Source organism: Malania oleifera, chromosome 7 (assembly GCF_029873635.1).
Source record: "Malania oleifera isolate guangnan ecotype guangnan chromosome 7, ASM2987363v1, whole genome shotgun sequence".
Classification (NCBI taxonomy): Eukaryota; Viridiplantae; Streptophyta; class Magnoliopsida; order Santalales; family Ximeniaceae; genus Malania; species Malania oleifera.
The window spans coordinates 96,327,692-96,347,935 of record NC_080423.1 but is presented as its reverse complement, the minus strand read 5'-3'; the positions used below and the strand labels follow the sequence as shown (position 1 = coordinate 96,347,935).

At 34.7% G+C, this 20,244-nt stretch overlaps 1 pseudogene; it reads left to right on the top strand.

Moving 5' to 3' along the window:
• Positions 1-11,427: 11,427 nt before the first annotated feature.
• Positions 11,428-16,415, top strand: LOC131160944 (beta-glucosidase 24-like; annotated as a pseudogene).
• The last annotated feature ends 3,829 nt before the right edge of the window (positions 16,416-20,244 follow it).

The window sequence follows — 20,244 nt, the reverse complement described above, 5'->3', positions numbered from 1 at the left end:
TATTATTATTATTATATCATTATTACCATATTAGTAATTATGCTCATATATATTATTTCCATAAAGATATAAAAGAAAAAATATAATAAAAGATAAAAAAAACCAAAAAAGGAAAAGGAGAGGAGCTAGGGTTTTTAAAATTTTTTATAAAAAGGCCTTCTTCTTCTTCCCTCAGGGGAGCCGGGGGCGCAGCGCACAGTCATTCAAAAAAAAACCTGCACACTACCTAACCTGCAAACAGCCGGGGGTGCTGCACGCACCTCACAGCCAACTCACGGCTCTCTTCCTCCTTCTCTCAGCCGCAACCATCTCCCTCTGCTACCATCTTCCCCGCTCCGGCAGAGCCTCACGGCTCTCTGCAACACTCCACTGCCAGCCCCCTGCACCCACTAGCACAGCCACGCTTTGGCAGAGCCTCACGGCTCTCTGCAACACTCCACGGCCAGAACCCCACCGGCACAGCCACGCTCCGGTAGAGCCTCACTGCTCTCTGCAACGTTCACCGACCTCACCATCGCCGCCAATACGAGCCTCTTAGGCGCTATCGTGAGCACCACCGCACACAAAAGACTCAGCAGCGGCCGCAGGAGCAACCACCCAGCAGCCCCGTCACTTACTCCCGTCACCGTCGCTCGCTCCCATCGCCGTCGGCGTCTCCCGGCTGTACCCCCTCTGTAAGTCCCTGCACTCAAACACGATGCACACACACACACACTGAAACACACAGTGAGTTTCCTGCCTTCAAACACACATACACACACACACGTAGCCATGAACAGGGAACGCACACACCTCACACACAGTTCATTACATACAGGCACATCTACCCATGTGTATTGGTTTTTTATTTTACTGTGATATTAACTAGTCATTTTTACTGCAGAATTTTTTGGTTTGTTTTAAATTCTAGATTTTTTTTGTATTTGTGTATTTATTTAATAATCGATAGTAAAAAAAAATTATCTTTTGTTGTTGTATATTTAAATATTCATGATTAGGGTTTTTTGTTGTTATATTCATGTTGTGGGTTTTTATTATTATTATGACAATCTTAACCGTTGAATTTTCATATTTAGGGTTATTTTTTTGTCATTTTTGTTTGTTTAATGTTAGTGTATTTAGGGTAATTTTTTATTGTTGTACTTATTTATTTAACATCGATATTTAATAATTGATATTCGTGTTTGTATCTTTTGTAGTATTTATGATTATATTTGTAGAATTTTCTTGTTAAACTTTTACTGTTATAGGATTTTTAATATTTGTTAAGTTGATATCCATGTTTGTATTTTGGCTATATGTATTATTTAATAATCATTGTTGTCATTGCAAAATTGTTATGGTTAAAATATGTCTTAATATTTAATTTTAAATTTTTGTTGTATCCATTGTAAATGTTAAATGATGTTTTATCAAGGTAGGGTTTTTACATATTTAGTAGTAAGGTAATATTACATATTTAGTAAATTAGGATCCTAAGCTTGGTGTTTTATTGATATTATATGTAAATTAATAATTTTAGTTATATGTATATCACATATTAGCATATTGGTAAATATTACATATTTAGCATTTTTTAATTTTTTTTAATATTATATATTTAGTGACTTAGGGTTTAATGGATATTATATATTTAGTAAATTAGTATTTTAATCACATGTTTAGCATCAATTATTTTTTTAGTATATTAATATAATTAGTATTAATTATTAGTATCTTAGTCTTTTTAAGTATTAACTATTTTTAGCATATTAATATGTTTAGTATTAATCATTATTAGAATCTTACTATATTTAGTATTAACTATTTTTAGTATATTAATATATCTAGTATTAGTATTCATTTTTAAATGTTTAGTATTACGTATATTTAGTATATTAATATTTCATTACTTACTATAGTATTTTTCAGCATATATATAGAGTCATGTATTCTATTATTAATATTTTTTTTTAGTATTTTAGCAATACTTATTAGAGTATTAATATTTATCCTTATTTTTATCGTAATTATTATTTTTGTTTATATCATATATTGTGTTATTTTTACTATTATATATTTGTATTAATTTAATATTTTTTTATTTTTATTATTTATTTTCTTAACTTTATGATTTTTCATCCCTATGATTTTAATGCGGGGTATGAGCCTTTGGGCTTCACGTACCTTAAGCTCTAAGGGAATATATATGTATATATTATATTTATTTATTTATTTATTTATCATATGTATTTATAAATTCATAAAAAGGAGTAATTTAAAGACTTATTAGATTAACTTAGGGATAATTCCAAATTAGTTAGGTACCGTTCGTAAGAACGGGCGCGTAGGGGGTGCTCGTACCTTCCCCTCGCGTAACCGAACTCCCGACCCCAACTCTGGTAACATAGACCCATTCTATCCCTAACGGGGTAGTAATCATGTGTTCTAACCACACTAAAAGGTTAGTGGCGACTCCGACATTCATATTTTTAATTGAAAATTAAAATTGATTTTTATTTCGCCGCCCAGGGCACACGCACTCCCGGGACTTCACGATAGTACATATTAGAGAGCATATCCATCAGAGACTTGGTGGATGATATATGCTTGATATTGAATGCCACAGACTTCAACAACGTCATTCTAATGGCTCGAAAAGCTTTTTGATCAAGCAACTTCCACTCGTCCCCATTCATAGATGTTGCCTTACCCTTCAATGGTAAGTGCAATTCTTTTCCAAACAAATAATCTTCTATCTGCATTTTCTAAAAATCGAAATTGTTTTCATTGAACATTTCGTTTTTTGAGCTATTTTCGTTTGACATCTCGATTTTCTAATCTAAAGATGGAATTAGCTCAAATGGAGAGCATGATTGGATCCAAAATGGTTGAAAACCTTAGAAAAGGTTTAAGTCGTTTGAAAAACGGACCTAAAATGACTCTGAAAAGCTCGGTCAAAGTTAAGGTCAAACTGATCAACTATGCTGATGTGGCAAGATGACGTGGCAGTGCTGGCGTGGCAGGCTAACATGGAAGTGGGGTCCATCTGTTGACGTATCACTGTGGGGGCCCACCAACTACAGTGCAGGGCCCACTTGCTGACATGGTGCGTTAACGTGGCGATTGACTCAGCGCTGTTGACGTGGCACAGTCCTGAGGTGGCAGATTGGATCCGGGTCGGGGACCAAGTCTGGTGGTGATTTGGTCTGAGTGAGTCATTGGTTCAGATCGCTGGGTCAGAGTCATGTTTCCAGGTCGAGTTAAGGCGGTCCAGGTGAGGAAGACGCGTGGGGAGCGTGAGCAGCAAGTCACTGGCACGTGATCGATGCATGGCGAGTCATCTTGCTCCGGTGAGGCGCGTGAGAGCTTGTGTAGCTTCGTCTGAGCTCCTTTCAACCCGTGGATAGCATGGATGGCTTCGTCTTGACGAGGTGGAGGTGATGTGGCCTCAAAACTCAGTTTCAAGCCACTAGATAGAGCTCTGATTTCGGTGAACACTCTGATCTGGCATATCCTGCTCCAACCAGGCTCTGATACCACTTGTTAGGACCTTGTGAGGAATAAGAAAAATATGACACCAGAAATTTAACGTGGTTTGTTCAAGATCGACCTACATCCACAGACCACACCATAAATTCACTATTTGCCGGAACAAATACAACTCTCTCACTCTTTTCCTCCTCTTTTTCTTCTCTCTGCTCTCTGTGCCTCTCTTGTACATTTCTCAATTCCAGAACTCCTCTATTTATAGCGCTTTGGAATCAATTACAATTTAATACAATAAATTAAAATTTTGGAAGGTTACAATCATGGAGATAATTGGAGATAAATGGTAGCTTGCACAGCTTGCAAAAAATGCATTTCCAGCTCTGGCTCCAGCTATGTCTCCTGGCTCCAGCTACAACAATCTCCCACTTGGAGATAGAGACACCTCCTCAACTAGTATCATGAATAAATTATGTGCTCAAAATATGTCTTCAGGCATGAAAACCAACTAAAGTTGAACACAATTTCAACTTCTCTATAGTCACCACCTTCCTGTCTGCTCGATTCTTGCAGACTAATCTGATGGCTGTCAGTTTCATAACAAGTGCAAAATGCCGGTGTAGTCAATCCCTTCCTTCTGTTCTAAGCCTTTGACTACCAACCAAAGCTTGTATCTTTTGGTGCTGTCATGCTTCTCTTTGATTATGTACACCCACTTGTTGTAAAGGGCCTTCTTACCTTTGGACAACTCAGTTAGTTCCCATGTTCTGTTGGAGGTGAGGAACTTCATCTCATCCTTCAACGTAAGCTCCCACTTGCTCGCATCTCCTACCTGACATGCTTCAACATAGCATTCAGGTTCTCCTCCATCTGTAAGAAGAAAATGGTTCACATACCTCCTGTTTGGTACGTGCTGCTGAGAAGATCACCTAAGCTTTGGTACTGGAGTAAGAGGTGGTGGTGCAACAATCTGCTCCACATGTTCCTCTGCCTGAGGAATCTTGGTATTCTACTGAAGATTCTCGGTGTTTTGCTGACATGTTCTTACACATTCTAAAACATCATCCACATCTACAAAGGTCGTTTCAGATTCTGTAAATTATGTTGTGTGTCTATCTTTGTACATCACCCTTTCATCAAAAATCACATCTTTGCTTCTGATCACCTTTTTGTTTTCATCATCCCAATTCGGTATCCATATTCATCTTCACCATAACCGATGAAGGTGCTTTTCCAGGATTTTTATTCCTAATATGATCATTGATATGTACATATATAACATTACCAAAAACTTTCAAATGTGAAAGTCTTACCTCTTTGTTACTCCAAACTTCTTTTGGTAGACTATAGTCCAATGGTATTGATAGACTTCTGTTAATCAAATAAGCTGTTGTGTTAACTGCTTCTGCCCAAAACATCTTTAGCAAGCCTGACTTCGTACACATGCTTCTGCCTTTTTCTGTCACCATTATGTTCATCCGCTCGACTGCCGTTGTGTTGAGGCTTACCTGGTAGTTCTTTCCATTCTAATACCATGCTCGTAGCAGAATTTCTTAAACTCGGTATCAACATACTCACCACCATTATTTATTCTCAGCTTCTTGATTTTCAAACTAGTTTCATTTTCTACCATCGCTTTCCAAATTTGAAAAGCATAAAAGACATCAGATTTATACTTTAGGAAGTAAACCCATACCATCCATGAATGATCATCGATAAATGTGAGGAAGTAATGTGTTCCACTTGTAGACGAAACAGTTGTTGGTCCCCATACATCTGAATGGACTAGCTTAAGTCTCTCTTTCTTCGGGGTACTGATGTTTGTATCGAAACTGACTCTCTTTAGTTTCCCAAATATGCAATTGTCACATGTGTCAATCTTCACCAACTGTAAATCACTCAACTTACCCTTTGAGTGCATTACCCTGAGTCCCTTCTCACTCAAGTGTCCGAGTCATTGATGCCATAAGTTGCTATCATCATTTCCTGTAGCAATTGTAATAGACATACATGCATCAGGAGTTACATAAAGAGTGCCACTTTTCTTTCCTCGAGCAATTGTCAATACACCCTTCGAAATCTTCCATTCATCACCAATGAAAGATGTGTTATATCCTTCATCTGCCAATTGACCAACTGAGATCAAATTCTTCCTCTGGTATGGAATATACCTAACATCTCTCAGTTTCCATACTGACCCATTCATTTTGATCTTCACTATCCCCTTATCGGCAATGTTGTAAGGTTGATCATTGCCTAGATATACTTTATCGAAATTACCTGATGTATACTCCTCTAGGCAATCTCTGCTGCAAGTGGCATGGAATGAAGCTCCAGAGTTTAACACCCAAGACTCCTTTTTGCCCTCCAAAGAGCAGATCAACAAATCATCATTTTCTAAAACAACATTTGCTTCTTCCTTTGCCCTCGTCTCGTATTCTTTCTTTTGAATTCTACACTGGTTCTTATAATGACCAGTTTTTTCATAGTTCCAACACTCAATAATTTTTGTGCTCTAGGAACCTATGTCCTGAAAACCTCTGGGATTTCTAGATTTAGACCGCCTGGGCCTAGATCTGCCGTGGTTGTTTGATCATCTATTCCTTTTTCCTCTACCTCGACTCTCCATGTTCAAGGTTGAACTCAAAGTAGAGCCATGGTTTAATTGCATTCTGATTTCCTCCGTCAAAATCATGCTAACGACCTCATCGTATACAAGCTTCAATTTTCCTGCGGAGCTACTGATGACAATAACAACACCATTCCAACTTTCAATCAACTAACTGTGAATCAGTATGGTACGAATCTCATTATCAAATTTTATCCCGATTAAAGCGAGTTGATCTGACAACTCATTGAAATTATTCAAATTCTTGCTAAAACTTTCATCTATAGACATGCTAATTGTAAATAATCTTTTCATAAGATGTACCATGTTTGCGACTGAAGGCTATTTGTACATATTAGAGAGCGCATCCATCAGAGACTTGGTGGATGATATATGATTGATATTGAATGTCACACACTTTGACAATGTCATTTTGATGGCTCAAAGAGCTTTTCGATCAGGCAACTCCCACTCGTACTTATTCATAGATGCTAGCTTACCCTTCAATGGTAAGTTTAATTCCTTCCCAAACAAGTAATCTTCTATCCGCATCTTCTAGAAACCGAAATTGTTGTCATTGAATATTTCAATTTTGAGCTCTTTTTGTTAGACATCTCGATTCACTGATCTTGATATGGAATTAGCTAAAATTGATAGCACATTTGGATCCAAAATGGTCGAAAACCTTAGAAATGCTTCAAGTCGTTCAAAAAACGGACCTAAAACGACTCTAAAAAGCTTGGTCAAAGTTAAGGTCAAACTAGTTAACGATGTTGACGTGGCAAGATGATGTGGCAGACTGATGTGGTGGTGTTGATGTGGCAGTGGGGTCCACCTGTTGACGTGAAAGTGTTGTCCACCGGCTGACGTGTCACTATGGGGCCCTGTCGGCTGACGTGGTAGTGCGGTGCCCACTTGCTTACGTGGCACCTAACTCAGTGCCGCTAACGTGGCATGGTTCTAAGGCGGTGGATCGGATCCGAGTCAGGGATCGGGTCTGGTGGTGATTCTGTTTGAGTGAGTCGTCGATTCGAATCTTCGGGTCGGAGTCGGGTTAAGGCGGTTCGAGCGAGAAATACGCGTGGGGCGCGTGAGCAACAGGTCACCGGTGCGCGATCGACGCGTGGCGAGGCGTCTTGGTCTGACGAGGCGAGTGTGAGTGCGTGTAGCTTCGTATGAGCTCCTTTCGAGCTGCAGATTGCACGGTTGGCTTCGTCTCGACGAGGTGAAGGTGATGGTGACCTCAAAACTCAGTTTCGAAGTACTGGATAGAGCTCTGATTTTGGTGAACACTCCGATCTGGCCTTTCCTGCTCTAAAATCGGGGTCTGATACCACTTGTTAGGACCTTGTGAGCAACCAGAAAAATATGACACTAGAAATTTAACGTGGTTCGGTCAAGATCGGCCTACGTCCACGGAGCACACCACAAATTCACTATTCGCCGGAAAAATATAGAACTCTCTCACTCTCTTCCTCCTCTCTTTCTTCTCTCTACTCTCTGTGCCTCTCTTGTGCATTTCTCAATTCCACAGCTCTATTTTTAGGGCTTTGGTATCAATTACAATTTAATACAATAAATTACAAAGTTGGGTGATTACAATCATGGAGATAAATGGAGATAAATGGCAGCTTGCACAACTTGCAAAAAACGCATTTCCAGCTCAGGCTCCAGCTATGTCTCTTGACTCCAACTACAACACACAAGGCCTAGCACACAACATATACCATATATGTGGCTTGAATTATATACACACACACACACCACGACTACACTTCCCCTGTCGGCCAAACAGATCATATGTCCATTCGTCACATGCATTTACTTAAAAAGCAATACGTGCATGCAATTTCTCTTTTTCAGACCAAGAATCTTTATCTCGTACGCCCTCTCCTTTCAAATCTAACCTACCAATTATGAGCTTCCTCTTTCTTTCAAAACTATTGCTCCTTTCTTCTCTTCTCCTGTTTCTTATCTGCGCATTACTTCATCAGCATTTTCATTATATATTCAGCCATGCATGTTCTAATCTGACCAAATAGAAATTTGTCTATCATCACGTCCCATTGTATTCAATCACACAGAAGTTTTTTTTTTTTCAAAATAAATACGGAAAAAAAATACTTATATAGGCGTCCTATAGTTATGAAAATCAGCCTAAAATTTTTCACATTCATGACTGGCTCTATTATTGAAGTGAATTCATTGCTGTCCTGGACGTGAAAACTCAAATGCATGGATGATGTTTCATTGAAAGTTCATGCCAATGTGGTCTCTATATGATTTTGATACCAATAATTGCTAAAGGCAAGGAGCTTTTTTTTTTTTTTTTTTTTTCTTTTCTTTTCCGTATGTCCGGTCCTACATTGCTTGTGATTTTTCTTTCCTTATTCAATGATTACATCCACATTATGGACAACGAGACAAAAGGCTTGAAAATCTTTTATGAAGAAATTAATTAAGAGGTCGATAGATTGATGTGGCCAATTCATGTTCATGAATACTTAGATTATTATTTAATTTTACATTGATAGCATACACCAAGACATGACCTACCGCTTGCATGCCTGCCCAACGACCAAATAATCTATGAGAGAACTTTAGATTTACTAGCATTAATTTCAATCATTATACATATCCCTTTCATGTAAATAAAAATATATGTATCTAAATTTTTTAATGTAAATGATACAAGTGTTGTGACTAAATTACAATTTTAAAAAAACTAGTGTCCTGGTTAAATTGATATATATAACGGGAACTTATGACGAAGGAATTTTTACATAAATTAATCCAAAAAAAAAACTTTCAAAGTAATGCACATTATATGGGACGTCCATTAAATATTAAATATGTCAAGATCTATAGTTATATCCCTCTACTTGCTAAGTTACAAGAATATTAAATGAATCCACCATGGATGATGAAAGAAAAATGTTTGCTTTACAGTGTTTGCAGTAGATTGATTACCTAGAATATGTAACCTTCATTACATTATGACATTTTCACTCACAATCTTGCTAATACATCTTGATATAACTTTATTCTTAAATGTAGTATTAGAATCTTGAAGTGATCCATTACAACATCGGTGTTTTGGGAAATCTGGAGTAACATTATCAAGGAGTCTTTCACAACAAATCATCTCTTGCTTCTGCAATTTTCACAATTGAGTATTAAGTAACCTATTTCACTAGAGTTGCCTTTAGAAGGAGTTCCATTCAATAGATTGGTAGGGATTTTTCACCATTTTCTCTTCTCTAGGACGATTTTTTTTTTTTTTTTTAGAGATAATATCATTAAAAAGTGAAGAATTCAAGCAAGATGCTTGGATTCTTTAAATAAGACAGTAGATGAAGGCGAGGTTAGAATCACCCTCCTAAATCAGAAAAAATATAAGAGAATTTTTCCCAATCTAAGGATGACAAAAGGGTAGTGGACCTAAACCAATGAAATAGATTTGATAAACAACAATAAAATACAATTGAAATTGTAGCATAATTCTCCATGAAAATTCTCTCATTTTATCCTTTCTAGATTTCCCAACATATAATTGATATGTTGTTGGAATTACTGCTTTCAATCTTTGAAGACATCCTTTACGATTTGAGACTTTCCAAGCTAAACTTTGAAGGTATTCAGCATGATTATGTGATTAAGCATCCTTTGACAAACCGTAGCCCAAATATGCTTGCTGAAATGACAATGTAGAAAGAGATGATCGACCCATTCATATTCCTTTTTGCATAAAACGCACATAGATGCTAACGTCCAGCCTCTTTTTTGAAGATTATCAGTGGTGAGAATCTTGTTATTAGTTGCAAGCCAACAAAATATACTCACTTTTGAGGGGATGATTGAGTTCCACAGCTGATTATAGCGAAGGCTTGAATTAATCTGAGCTTCCTTATGAGCAAGATAGTTGTAAAGAATTTTTACCATGAAAGTCTAGGTTGTGGAGAGCTCCCCAAAACATGAATTAGTCCTCTCCCTACAATCACGACATTGTAAACCAGATTGAACAACTCAATGACTTTGTTGGCCTCCTTACCTCTAACATATTTGTTAAATGAGATGTCCCAAAAAGGCCTGTAGTTGTGGAAGCTAAGCAAGTCAGCCACCGCAACATTCTTTTGTCTAGCCGCCATAAAAAGATTTGGGTATAGTTCCTAAAGGGTGGATTTTTCTGCCCATTTTTCCAACAAAAATTTTATTTTTTTCCATCCCCTATATTGATTCTCAAATTATCCAAAACGGTTGGCCTAAGGTTGATGATACTTTTCCATGAGCTCCACCCAACTCCTACCGAGTTTAACAACGGGTACTAGTTAGACACACTGTACCTGTACTTAATGCAAATTATGGATTTCTAAAAACCTGTCTTCCCTGTTGAACCACCATATCCATTTCCCTAAAAGAGTTTTATTCATCTTATCTAGGTGTTTAATACCCAATTTGCCATAGGATTTGGAGCAAGTGACTAAATTCCATTTTACCAATAGATATTTAAATTTTTCCTCTGTTCCTCTCCAAAGAAAATTTCTTTGCATCCTCTATAAAGCATGTGCCATCTGCTTAGGTATGGAAAACATTGACATAAAATATATGGGTTGATTAAAAAGGACCGCATTAATTCAATCTACCTCCCATAGAAAGAAATTTAGACTTCCAAGTAGCTAGCTTGCACTCTATTTTTTCCACCATTGGGTCCCACGTGTGTCAAGAGTTTGATTTAACTCCCAAAGGAAGACCCAGATACGTTGAAGGGAACGAATCCATATTGCAATTAAGAATTTTAGCCTACCGCTCTATAACTTCGTTTGATATGCTTTTTCAAACACGTTATCTATTTAACCTGCTAGTAGCTCTTCTATTTAGTGATAGTATTCCTTTACCTCTTAAAAAATTATCATATCTGATACCATAGTAAAAATAAAATAGAATAAAAGAAATTTTGATTTATCAAGTGCCCTGCTAAACTTGAACAATGCAACAAGCAAGGTAGTCTATTCCCTATCTCATTTTCTTCTCATCTCATTTCTAGGATTAGAACTAGTGAGCTCTATGCATCCTTATTGTGACTGCATTGAATTATTTTTTAAATGTCGAAAATGAAACCATGCATGCATGCCTGGAATTATTAGCATTAACTAAGAAAATGCTGACAATGGCTATATACATGCATAAAGGCATGCAAGTGGCATATAAAATATGTGGCACGAGAAGGTCATGGAAAGATAAAGCGTGTTGGATATATAAAATAATTAATCAACCCTAGCTTGCTCTATATAAAGGAGAGCTTGAGCAAGGGTTGAAGCATACACCACCAAAGCTAATTGCTCAGTGAGTATATGGCTATGGTAGTTCAAGGTGGTTCTCTTCGCTTCTTCTCTGTCGCTCTATTATTGTTTCTTGCACAATACATCAATGCTGCATCCTTGAACTATAGTCGCTTCCTAGAGCTCTCGTCGTAGGCATCTGGGCTTCAACACCAAGAGCTTTGGGCTAATCGATTCTCTTCCTCTAGCTTTCTCAAAGAACCCTCCTCTAATGATACCTTAGCCAGGAGCTGTTTTCCACCTGGCTTCATTTTTGGTTCTGCAACAGCTACTTACCAGGTATATTAATTCTAGAAACTTTTAAAATAAAAAAATCAAGAAAAAAATATGTTTAATTAGTGTATGGAGTATTGAAGAGATGTCATTACTTGGAACATGATTAGTACCATAAAAGCTTAATCAATTAATTTAATATTCCACAATTGAGAAATTAATCAATATTATGTGGGTATGCTATATATTATATTATGTTTTATATATGCACATTTGACATATATATATATATATATATATATATATATATATATATATATATATATATATAAAGATATTGAAATACTGGTATATATTATATTAGATCTTATATATTTGGATGGGGCTGACAGAATTTCTTTATTGATATGTTACTTTTTATTTTATTTTATTGGGTGATGATTAGGTGGAAGGAGCAGCACACAAATATGGTCGAGGACCAAGTATTTGGGACATCTTTAGTGAGGGATCTCCTGGTTGATCTCTCTCTCTCTCTCTCTCTCTCTCTCTCTCTCTCTCTCTCTCTCTCTCTCTAATTTATAGCTAATTAATTAATCAAGAGCAAAGTAAAAAAAACTCTCAAGAAATATATTGGATGAAAATTGTCCCCCCCTCTGCTGCAAGAATCTAGACTTTACATGTGAACAAGGAACTTGAAAAAGCAGAATTGATAAGCCATGAAGTCCTATGCATTCATGCATGCAAATTTTGATGGGATTTTTTTTTACAATTATATATCAATTAAATCATCTACGAGCATGTAAAAACATTCCTTAATTAATTTGCGTGTCCTTTATTCTTCTATCTTTCTTAATATAATTTATTCTTGCTTACTAAAAAGAGAGAGAGAGAGAGAGAGAGAGAGAGAGAGAGAGAGAGATTGTTTTACACAAAAAGATATATTGTATGTTGTCCTTTTTTGTGAGTTTAAGTATCTATGATTTTATTTTTTTGGTTTGATCGGTGTCATTGTAGAGAGGATATCTGATGGAAGCAATGGAAGTGTGGCCATTGATTTTTATCATCGTTATAAGGTATAAACAATCGAATACATCAATGATCCTTCCTCCTACTTCTCTCTCTCTCTCTCTCTCTCTCTCTCTCTCTCTCTCTCTCTATTCACATATTTTTATCTCCACATGCGCTATTTGTTTTGATTAAGCTTAACAATTTTTTTTATTGAGCTTAATAATGTTGTTTTGATTGAGCTTAATAATAAAGGGAAGAAAAATAACTTGTTGTAATTACAGGGTGACATAGCTTTGATGAACAAAATAGGAATGGATGCTTTTCGGTTTTCCATCTCTTGGTCTAGAGTACTACCTGGTATTAGCTAATAAAGATTGATGCCCACTAATTGCAATATTAAACCTACTACCATTTTATCTCTCTCTCTCTCTCTCTCTCTCAACTAAATATTACTATTTTAATTTCTATATTATCAAGGTGGAAGCCGAAAAATGGGGGAGTCAACCATTGAGGAATAAAATTTTACAATGATCTCATCAATGAGGTTATTCGTCAAGGTCCTCTCTCTCTCTCTCTCTCTCTCTCTCTCTCTCTCTCTCTCTCTCTCTCTCTCTCTCTCTCATCTTTAATCTCTAATTTCTCCCATTTTCCTTTTTTAAACAATTTAGTGTGTATATTTATGAGTGTGTGTGCGTGTGTGTTTGTGTGTGTATGTATATATATGCATGCAGGTATGACACCCTATGTCACACTTTTTCACTGGGATGCTCCTCAAGGCTTAGAAGATGAATACAATGGCTTTTTAAGCCGAAGGATTGTGTAAGTTTTTGTTTACGTAATGTATATTTGAAATGTTTCTTAATTGAGCACTCGAAAGGATGTTCAACTAATTACGATCACAAATATATATGCAGGAAGGATTTTAAAGATTTTTCAAAAGTTTGCTTTGATCATTTTGGGGACCGGGTGAAGCATTGGATTACCTTGAATGAGCCATGGACTTTTAGTGTTTATGGCTATGACTATGGTTATCACACACCGGGCCGGTGTTCCACATGGGTGAATGAAAACTGCACAGCTGGGAACTCATCTACAGAGCCTTACATCGTAGCACACAATCTCCTTCTTTCTCATGCAGCTGCTGTCGAATTATATAGGAAGAAGTATCAGATACTACTAATGAAGGTTTCAAGGCATGTTTGCTTAGACTTTTAAGAAAATATGGGATCTCAGTTGTTATTTCTTTTCATTTGCCATGTGGTAGTATCATCAAGTGACTATTGTTTTTAGGTTGAGTCATAAGCTCGGCTTCTTTCAAGCTTGGTTTGAGCATGTTTGTTTTCTCTGGTGCTTCTTCAATAAAATATTTACCTTATCTTAAAAAAAAAATGGCATCTAAGAAATATATGAAAACCACATTTATTTAATATTTTGTAATTTATCAATTTTAAGGGATGTATTATGAAAACAACACTGTTCTACTATACATACATTTGGTAGATTTTGGGCTGGACAATCCAAAATTTCCTAATCATTTTCTCCTTTTATATTTCATGTTCCATAATTGTCTTTTTCTCCTATTACTATTGATCACTATTTGCCTACCGATCATCATGAAATTAAAAAAGAAGAAAAAAATAGAAAAGAACATTTTAAAATTATGTATTAGGACAAATTTTTTGTTCTTGTATTTTCAAAAAAAAAAAAAACCAAATGTGAATTTAATTATCTAAATGTGTTATTGAATATAAAATATGCCTATGACAAATTATTTTTTCACTTTTTTTGAACTAAATTGTATTCACGTTTTCAATCCTTAATTAACCAAATGGTTCCTAAAATATGTTCTGAATAACTCCCTTTGCTCACACTACAGACACACATATAAAGATACAGGGTTCTATGTGTGTTTTTTAACATATACTAAATTATTTTACAGAGAGTTCAAAAGGGTCAGATTGGATTGACCCTAAACCTTTTTTGGATGGTAAATTATACTGATAGTCAATGTGACATAGAAGCAGCTGAAAGAGCCACAGATTTCATGTATGGATGGTGAGTATATATATTTCTCCAGACATATATTGATCTCTATATGTATGTATACACAATAATTTTAAGGTGTATTTGATAAGCACACTAATTTATTATTTTATGTTCTTGCACTTATAGGTTTCTCCATCCAAGAACTTATGGAGATTATCCATGCAGTATGAAAGATATTGTCCAAGATCGGCTACCTAAATTCACCGCTAAACAATCCAAGTTGCTGAAAAAATCTTATGATTTTGTTGGAGTAAATTACTACATAGCTCGTTATGCAGCAAATAATCCATACTCTAATCGGGTTAATGTTAGCTACATGAACGATTTCCTTGTTGACCTTAAGAGTATGTTCAAGAATACAATATTCTAGCTTAGTGAAATTAATTTTATTAATTAAAACACCTTTTGGAAAAAAAAATTTTGATTTGTGAAAAAAAAAATTTACTTGGAAAATTTTGTTGGTATTAGTGCAAATTAAATTATTTATTTATTTATTTTTTTAATTTCTCTTCCTTCTTGTCTATTATTGTTTTACAGCGGAGAAAGATGGAGAACCCATTGGTACACCGGTATGATCAAAATATAATTCCATAAAATTTGAATATTTATCCTTGCACATTGAACTATATATACACTAATTGAAATACAATGCCTTGCAAGAATATTATTTATGCTTGTTAGAAAAGTTTTAGCCCATGAAATTAAATAAATGTGTATGTTTATCTTTAAACATAATTTTGAGTTGCATGCTTAATTAAGATGTTTTTTTTTTTTTTTCACAATATATGTGTGTGTTGATTGTGTGCACAATGAATGAATTATTTTGATCTGCAGTCGGACTTATCTTGGCTCTATGTTTATCCAAGTGGAATTAAGGATCTTCTAAAGTACACCAAGGAAAAATATGGCAATCCGAAAATTTATGTCACTGAGAATGGTAGGAGAATTTTGTAATTATAAAGTGACTATACTTCTGATCAATTAGAGAAGTTTAAATAATTTCTTCTAATAATTTCTCCTACTATTGTTAATTTTTAGGGTTTAGTGAGTTAAATAATAAGAGTGAACCACTTGAGGAATCCCTCAATGATACTATGAGAATAGACTACTACAAATCTCATCTTGAATATATTCAAGCTGCCATTGATGAGTAAGTCTCCATCTCAAATTTAAATTTGATATTTATTTTTTGGGACATATATATAACATCTTTAATTATTGCTTTTTTGAAGGTATAAGTTAAGATTCAATATAATTAGTAGAGCATATGATTTCATCAAGGATTTTCTAAAAGACTTATATATATATATATATATATATATATATATATATATATATTCACTAACTCTATATTTTTCAAATATAACTTAAAATTAATAAAATCAAATGCTAATTAATGAGGTGTGAAATAATTTCTTTTATTGATTTACAATTTTCCTCATTTTTCTTGATTACCAAGCAAGTAAATGTATTTTTTTTTAATTATTTTTTAAGTTGTAAGGTAAATCGTATCCTATGTTACTTAAGAATTTGTGCTGATGGGTAGCGTTTAATTAATTCATAGGGATGATGTTGATGTCGAGGGTTTCTTTACATGGTCATTTGCGGACAATTACGAATGGAGTGATGGGTATACTACAAGATTTGGGTTAGTGTTCATAGATTATTATGATCATTTGAAGACGTATCCGAAACGCTCCACTTGCTGGCTCCAAAAGTTTCTCGACAATTAAGAGGGAATGTTTCAAGAATAAAAATGTACCTTTTTCCTATTGGATGTACTAAATTAGCCAGAGGAAGAGTATATCTTCTTCCTCATTTTCTATAAGTAATAAATAATGACTTTGTCATCCATATATATATATATAGCCATTATGACTCTCTCTCTCTCTCTCTCTCTCTCAATATATATATATATATATATATATATATATATCATCATTGCTTGTTGCTACATGAAATTTTTAATTCCATTATTTGAATCATAAAAGATTCATGGTAATTAAAAAAGTGAATCAAAGAATAAAAGTTTAATTCAATTATTATTTTTGTAGTATTTAAGATTCTTAATATAGCCTGCACATTAAGCATTTGCCACACACACACACACACACATATGATAATAATAATAATAATAATAATATTAATAATAATAATAATAAACAATTGTTATTGAAAATGAAAATGAAGGGAATATTAAAAGATTTTGTAAGCTAAATAGTCCCCTAGCTAAAGGGAGAAGGAAGAAGAATACGCATAGAGTAATAATAATAATAATAATAAAAGAGTGATTTATACCTCTATGTAAGATTCACTCACATGCTAGTACCCTCAGAGTGAATATACTGACACGATAGTACCCCCAGCATGATTATGATACTAACTGTAATGGTCTTGGATCCAACTTCGGTAAGATATTATCCGCTTTGGCCCACTTTCCTAACATATTTATCCTATAAATTAAGGTACCTCACATAGCTGAAATCCTAACCATCCTTATAAATTCAAAATCTCTTTAGTACACATTCAATATGAGACTGTAATACCAAACAAATAGCAGTTTCTCCTTTTATGGCCAAGAAGCTTTTCTTCTCTTTTTATGACCAATTATAGATTTCTTCTTTACTATTTCCCTTTTCTTCTCTTTTTATGATCTGCACAACCTTTTTTTTCTTTTCTTTTCTTTTCTTTTCTTTTTCTAGCCTTTATCTCATTGCTCGGCATTGTGAAGAAAGTCCGCATCATATCTTCTACCGAAATATCTTTCTTCCTACGGTTAGCTGCAAGAAATCAAATTCTTACTAATGACTCTATAGAAAAATGGATGTTATTTAGCTTCAATTTTGAATTGGAGTAGATCTTGTAATATTTTTTCTTTCATGTTATGGTCAAATTCTTTTTTATTTTTGTTCATTGTTGGTCTGTAACTTCAACTACAAGCTCCTTGCTTGAGCTTTCTTGAATAAATTCCATTTACATCTTTAAAAAAAAAAAAAAAAAACCCTCAATAGAATGCAAGCATGCTATTGCAAGTGTGGTTTTTTAAGAAAAAAAAAAATCTATATCTTCTATACCTTTCCAATAAGATTTAAAAAAAAAAAAAATCTGCATACAGTAAATTGTATATCTACCATTTTGTATATCCATACGTACAAAATGAATAATTGAATATAATTCAGCTTTTACCTTTTTCAAAAAAAAAAAAAAAAAAAAAACCAAAGGAAGCCAAAGAGCCTTTTTCTTATTTCTTTTCCATATCATATATGATCCTACGTTGCCTTGGATTTTTCTTTCCTTCTTCAATGATCAGATCCACGTTATGAACAATGGGACAGCAAGCTTCAAAAACTTTTATGAACAAATTAATTAAGAGGCCTATAGATGGATGTCCAAGGCATATACGTTGGGTTATGGTACGTATTTAATTTCACATTAATAACTGTCACCAAAATGCAACCAAACGGTTGCATGCCTGCCTAACAACCAATAATTTATGAAAAAGGTACTTTAGATTGTCGCAAGATCCCGAAAAAAGATCCGGAATGACGAGAGATAATAGATTTTGAATTTTGAAATGTAGTCATTACTAAGCTATTATTTACCTTGGTGTGGTTAGAACACATAGTCACTACTCATTGATTAGTTTCTAAACTATTCTTAGGTCAAAGAACCAATAATCTTAGTTTACTTTATCAAAATCAGAATTGAAAGTTCAGTTATGCGATGGAAAGGTATCAGCACACCCTACACTCCCGTTTTACGAATGATACTTAATCAGTTATGAATTATCTCTAAGTTGAATTTTAATGGTCTTTAATTAAAAATAAAAAACTTACAGAGACTATCCATACAATATGAAAGATATTGTCCAAGATCGACTACCCAAATTCACCCCTAAATAATCCAAGTTGCTAAAAATATCTTATGATTTTGTGGGAATAAATTACTACACAACTCGTTATGCAACACATAATCCTTACCTCAGTCGGGTCAATGTCAGCTACATGAACAATTTCCATGTCGACGTCAAGTGTACGTTCAAATATTTGGAACTCTAGCTTAGTGAAATTAATTTGTTTGATGAAAATTTTTTGGGAACAAAAAGAAATTTGATTTGCGGGAAAAAAATAATAACTTGGTGCATTTTTTTTATCGGCATTAATGCTATATAAATACTAGCATTTTCAGAAAGCAAATTAAATAAAATTCACTAATGTTTTTCTTAATTTGTCTTCCTTCTTATCTATTTTTTGTTGTACAATGGAGAAAAATGGAGAATCCATTGGAACAACGGTATGTTCAAAATATAGTTCATATAAAAATTTGATTTTTTTATTAATGCATGGAATTATGCTATCCATTATTTTGATATTTTTGGGGATGTTAAGTGCTTGGAACAAATGGTTACCGAAGAAAATTCTATTGTATGTGGAAGACTGCTTTTGAGTGCCTAAGTGTTGATGAAAAGGTGAGAATGGTGGGGGTTTCTCTGGTTTCTGCGTATAATTGTTATGAGATGAGACAATCAGAAGATTTGGAGCATGTGTTAAATAAGGGAGACCTTACTTCTGAGGTTTGGAGGAAGGTTTCGGTGGAGGTAGATGTTCCTTTCCTTAGGCAACAAAATTGGAAAGAAAAAAGTCCAAATGTGGTTTAATAGGGCTTTTAGGTTCTCTTAACTGGGTTCATTGATGGGTTTGATTCCTTCTTTAATAGTTTGGAGGCTGTGGGGAAGGAGATGTGTGGCTAGAATGAGAGGAAAATTAGAGAGTAGTACTGATGTGTGGCTCTCCATTGAGTATTAGGTGGGGGTTTTGAGTAGGAACATGAAAGAAATGGTTCAGTTAAAGGATACTGATTTTCGAGTTTTGTAGAATCTGGAAGTGCAAATTGTGAATAAAAGAATCAAAACTATACAAAGTGTAAGATGGCTAAAACCGAGGCAAGGGAGGTTGAAACTAAGTTTGGATGGGAGCAGTTTGGGGAACCTAGGGCGGCTGGCGGGTGATGGTGGCATCCTTAGAGACCATACAGGTTCTTTTGTATTTGGTTTTTCAAAATATTTTGGTTCTTGTTCAAATAATGAAACTGAATCGAGAGCTGTGTTAGAGGGAATAAATATTTGCAAACAGTTGGGTCATACCTGTATCGATATTGAATGTGATTTGAATATTATAGTTAATTGGATTAGAGTCAGGAAGTGCTCATTATGGTATTTGTGAGATTTTTGGGAGCAGCTTATTGGTTTATTGGAGGGAGTGGATTTTTCGATAAATCATTCGTATAGAGAAGGGAACAAAGTAGCATATGCCTTGGCTCGACAAGGTGCTATGGGGAGGAATAGTTTGTTTACAAATAGTAGTCAACTCCCTAGAGTTAGCAATGATTTGTATAAATTGGAGAAGATGGGTATGACTTATATGAGGTATGTTTAACTGATTTCTTTTTGGTTTTTGCTTATGCTTTTTGCTGTTTATTTTTTGTTTTGTTTTGTTGCGTGAGGTTTGTTTTGTTGGTCCTGATTTATTTCGTTTTGTTTGGACTTGTAACCCGGTTTTGGCT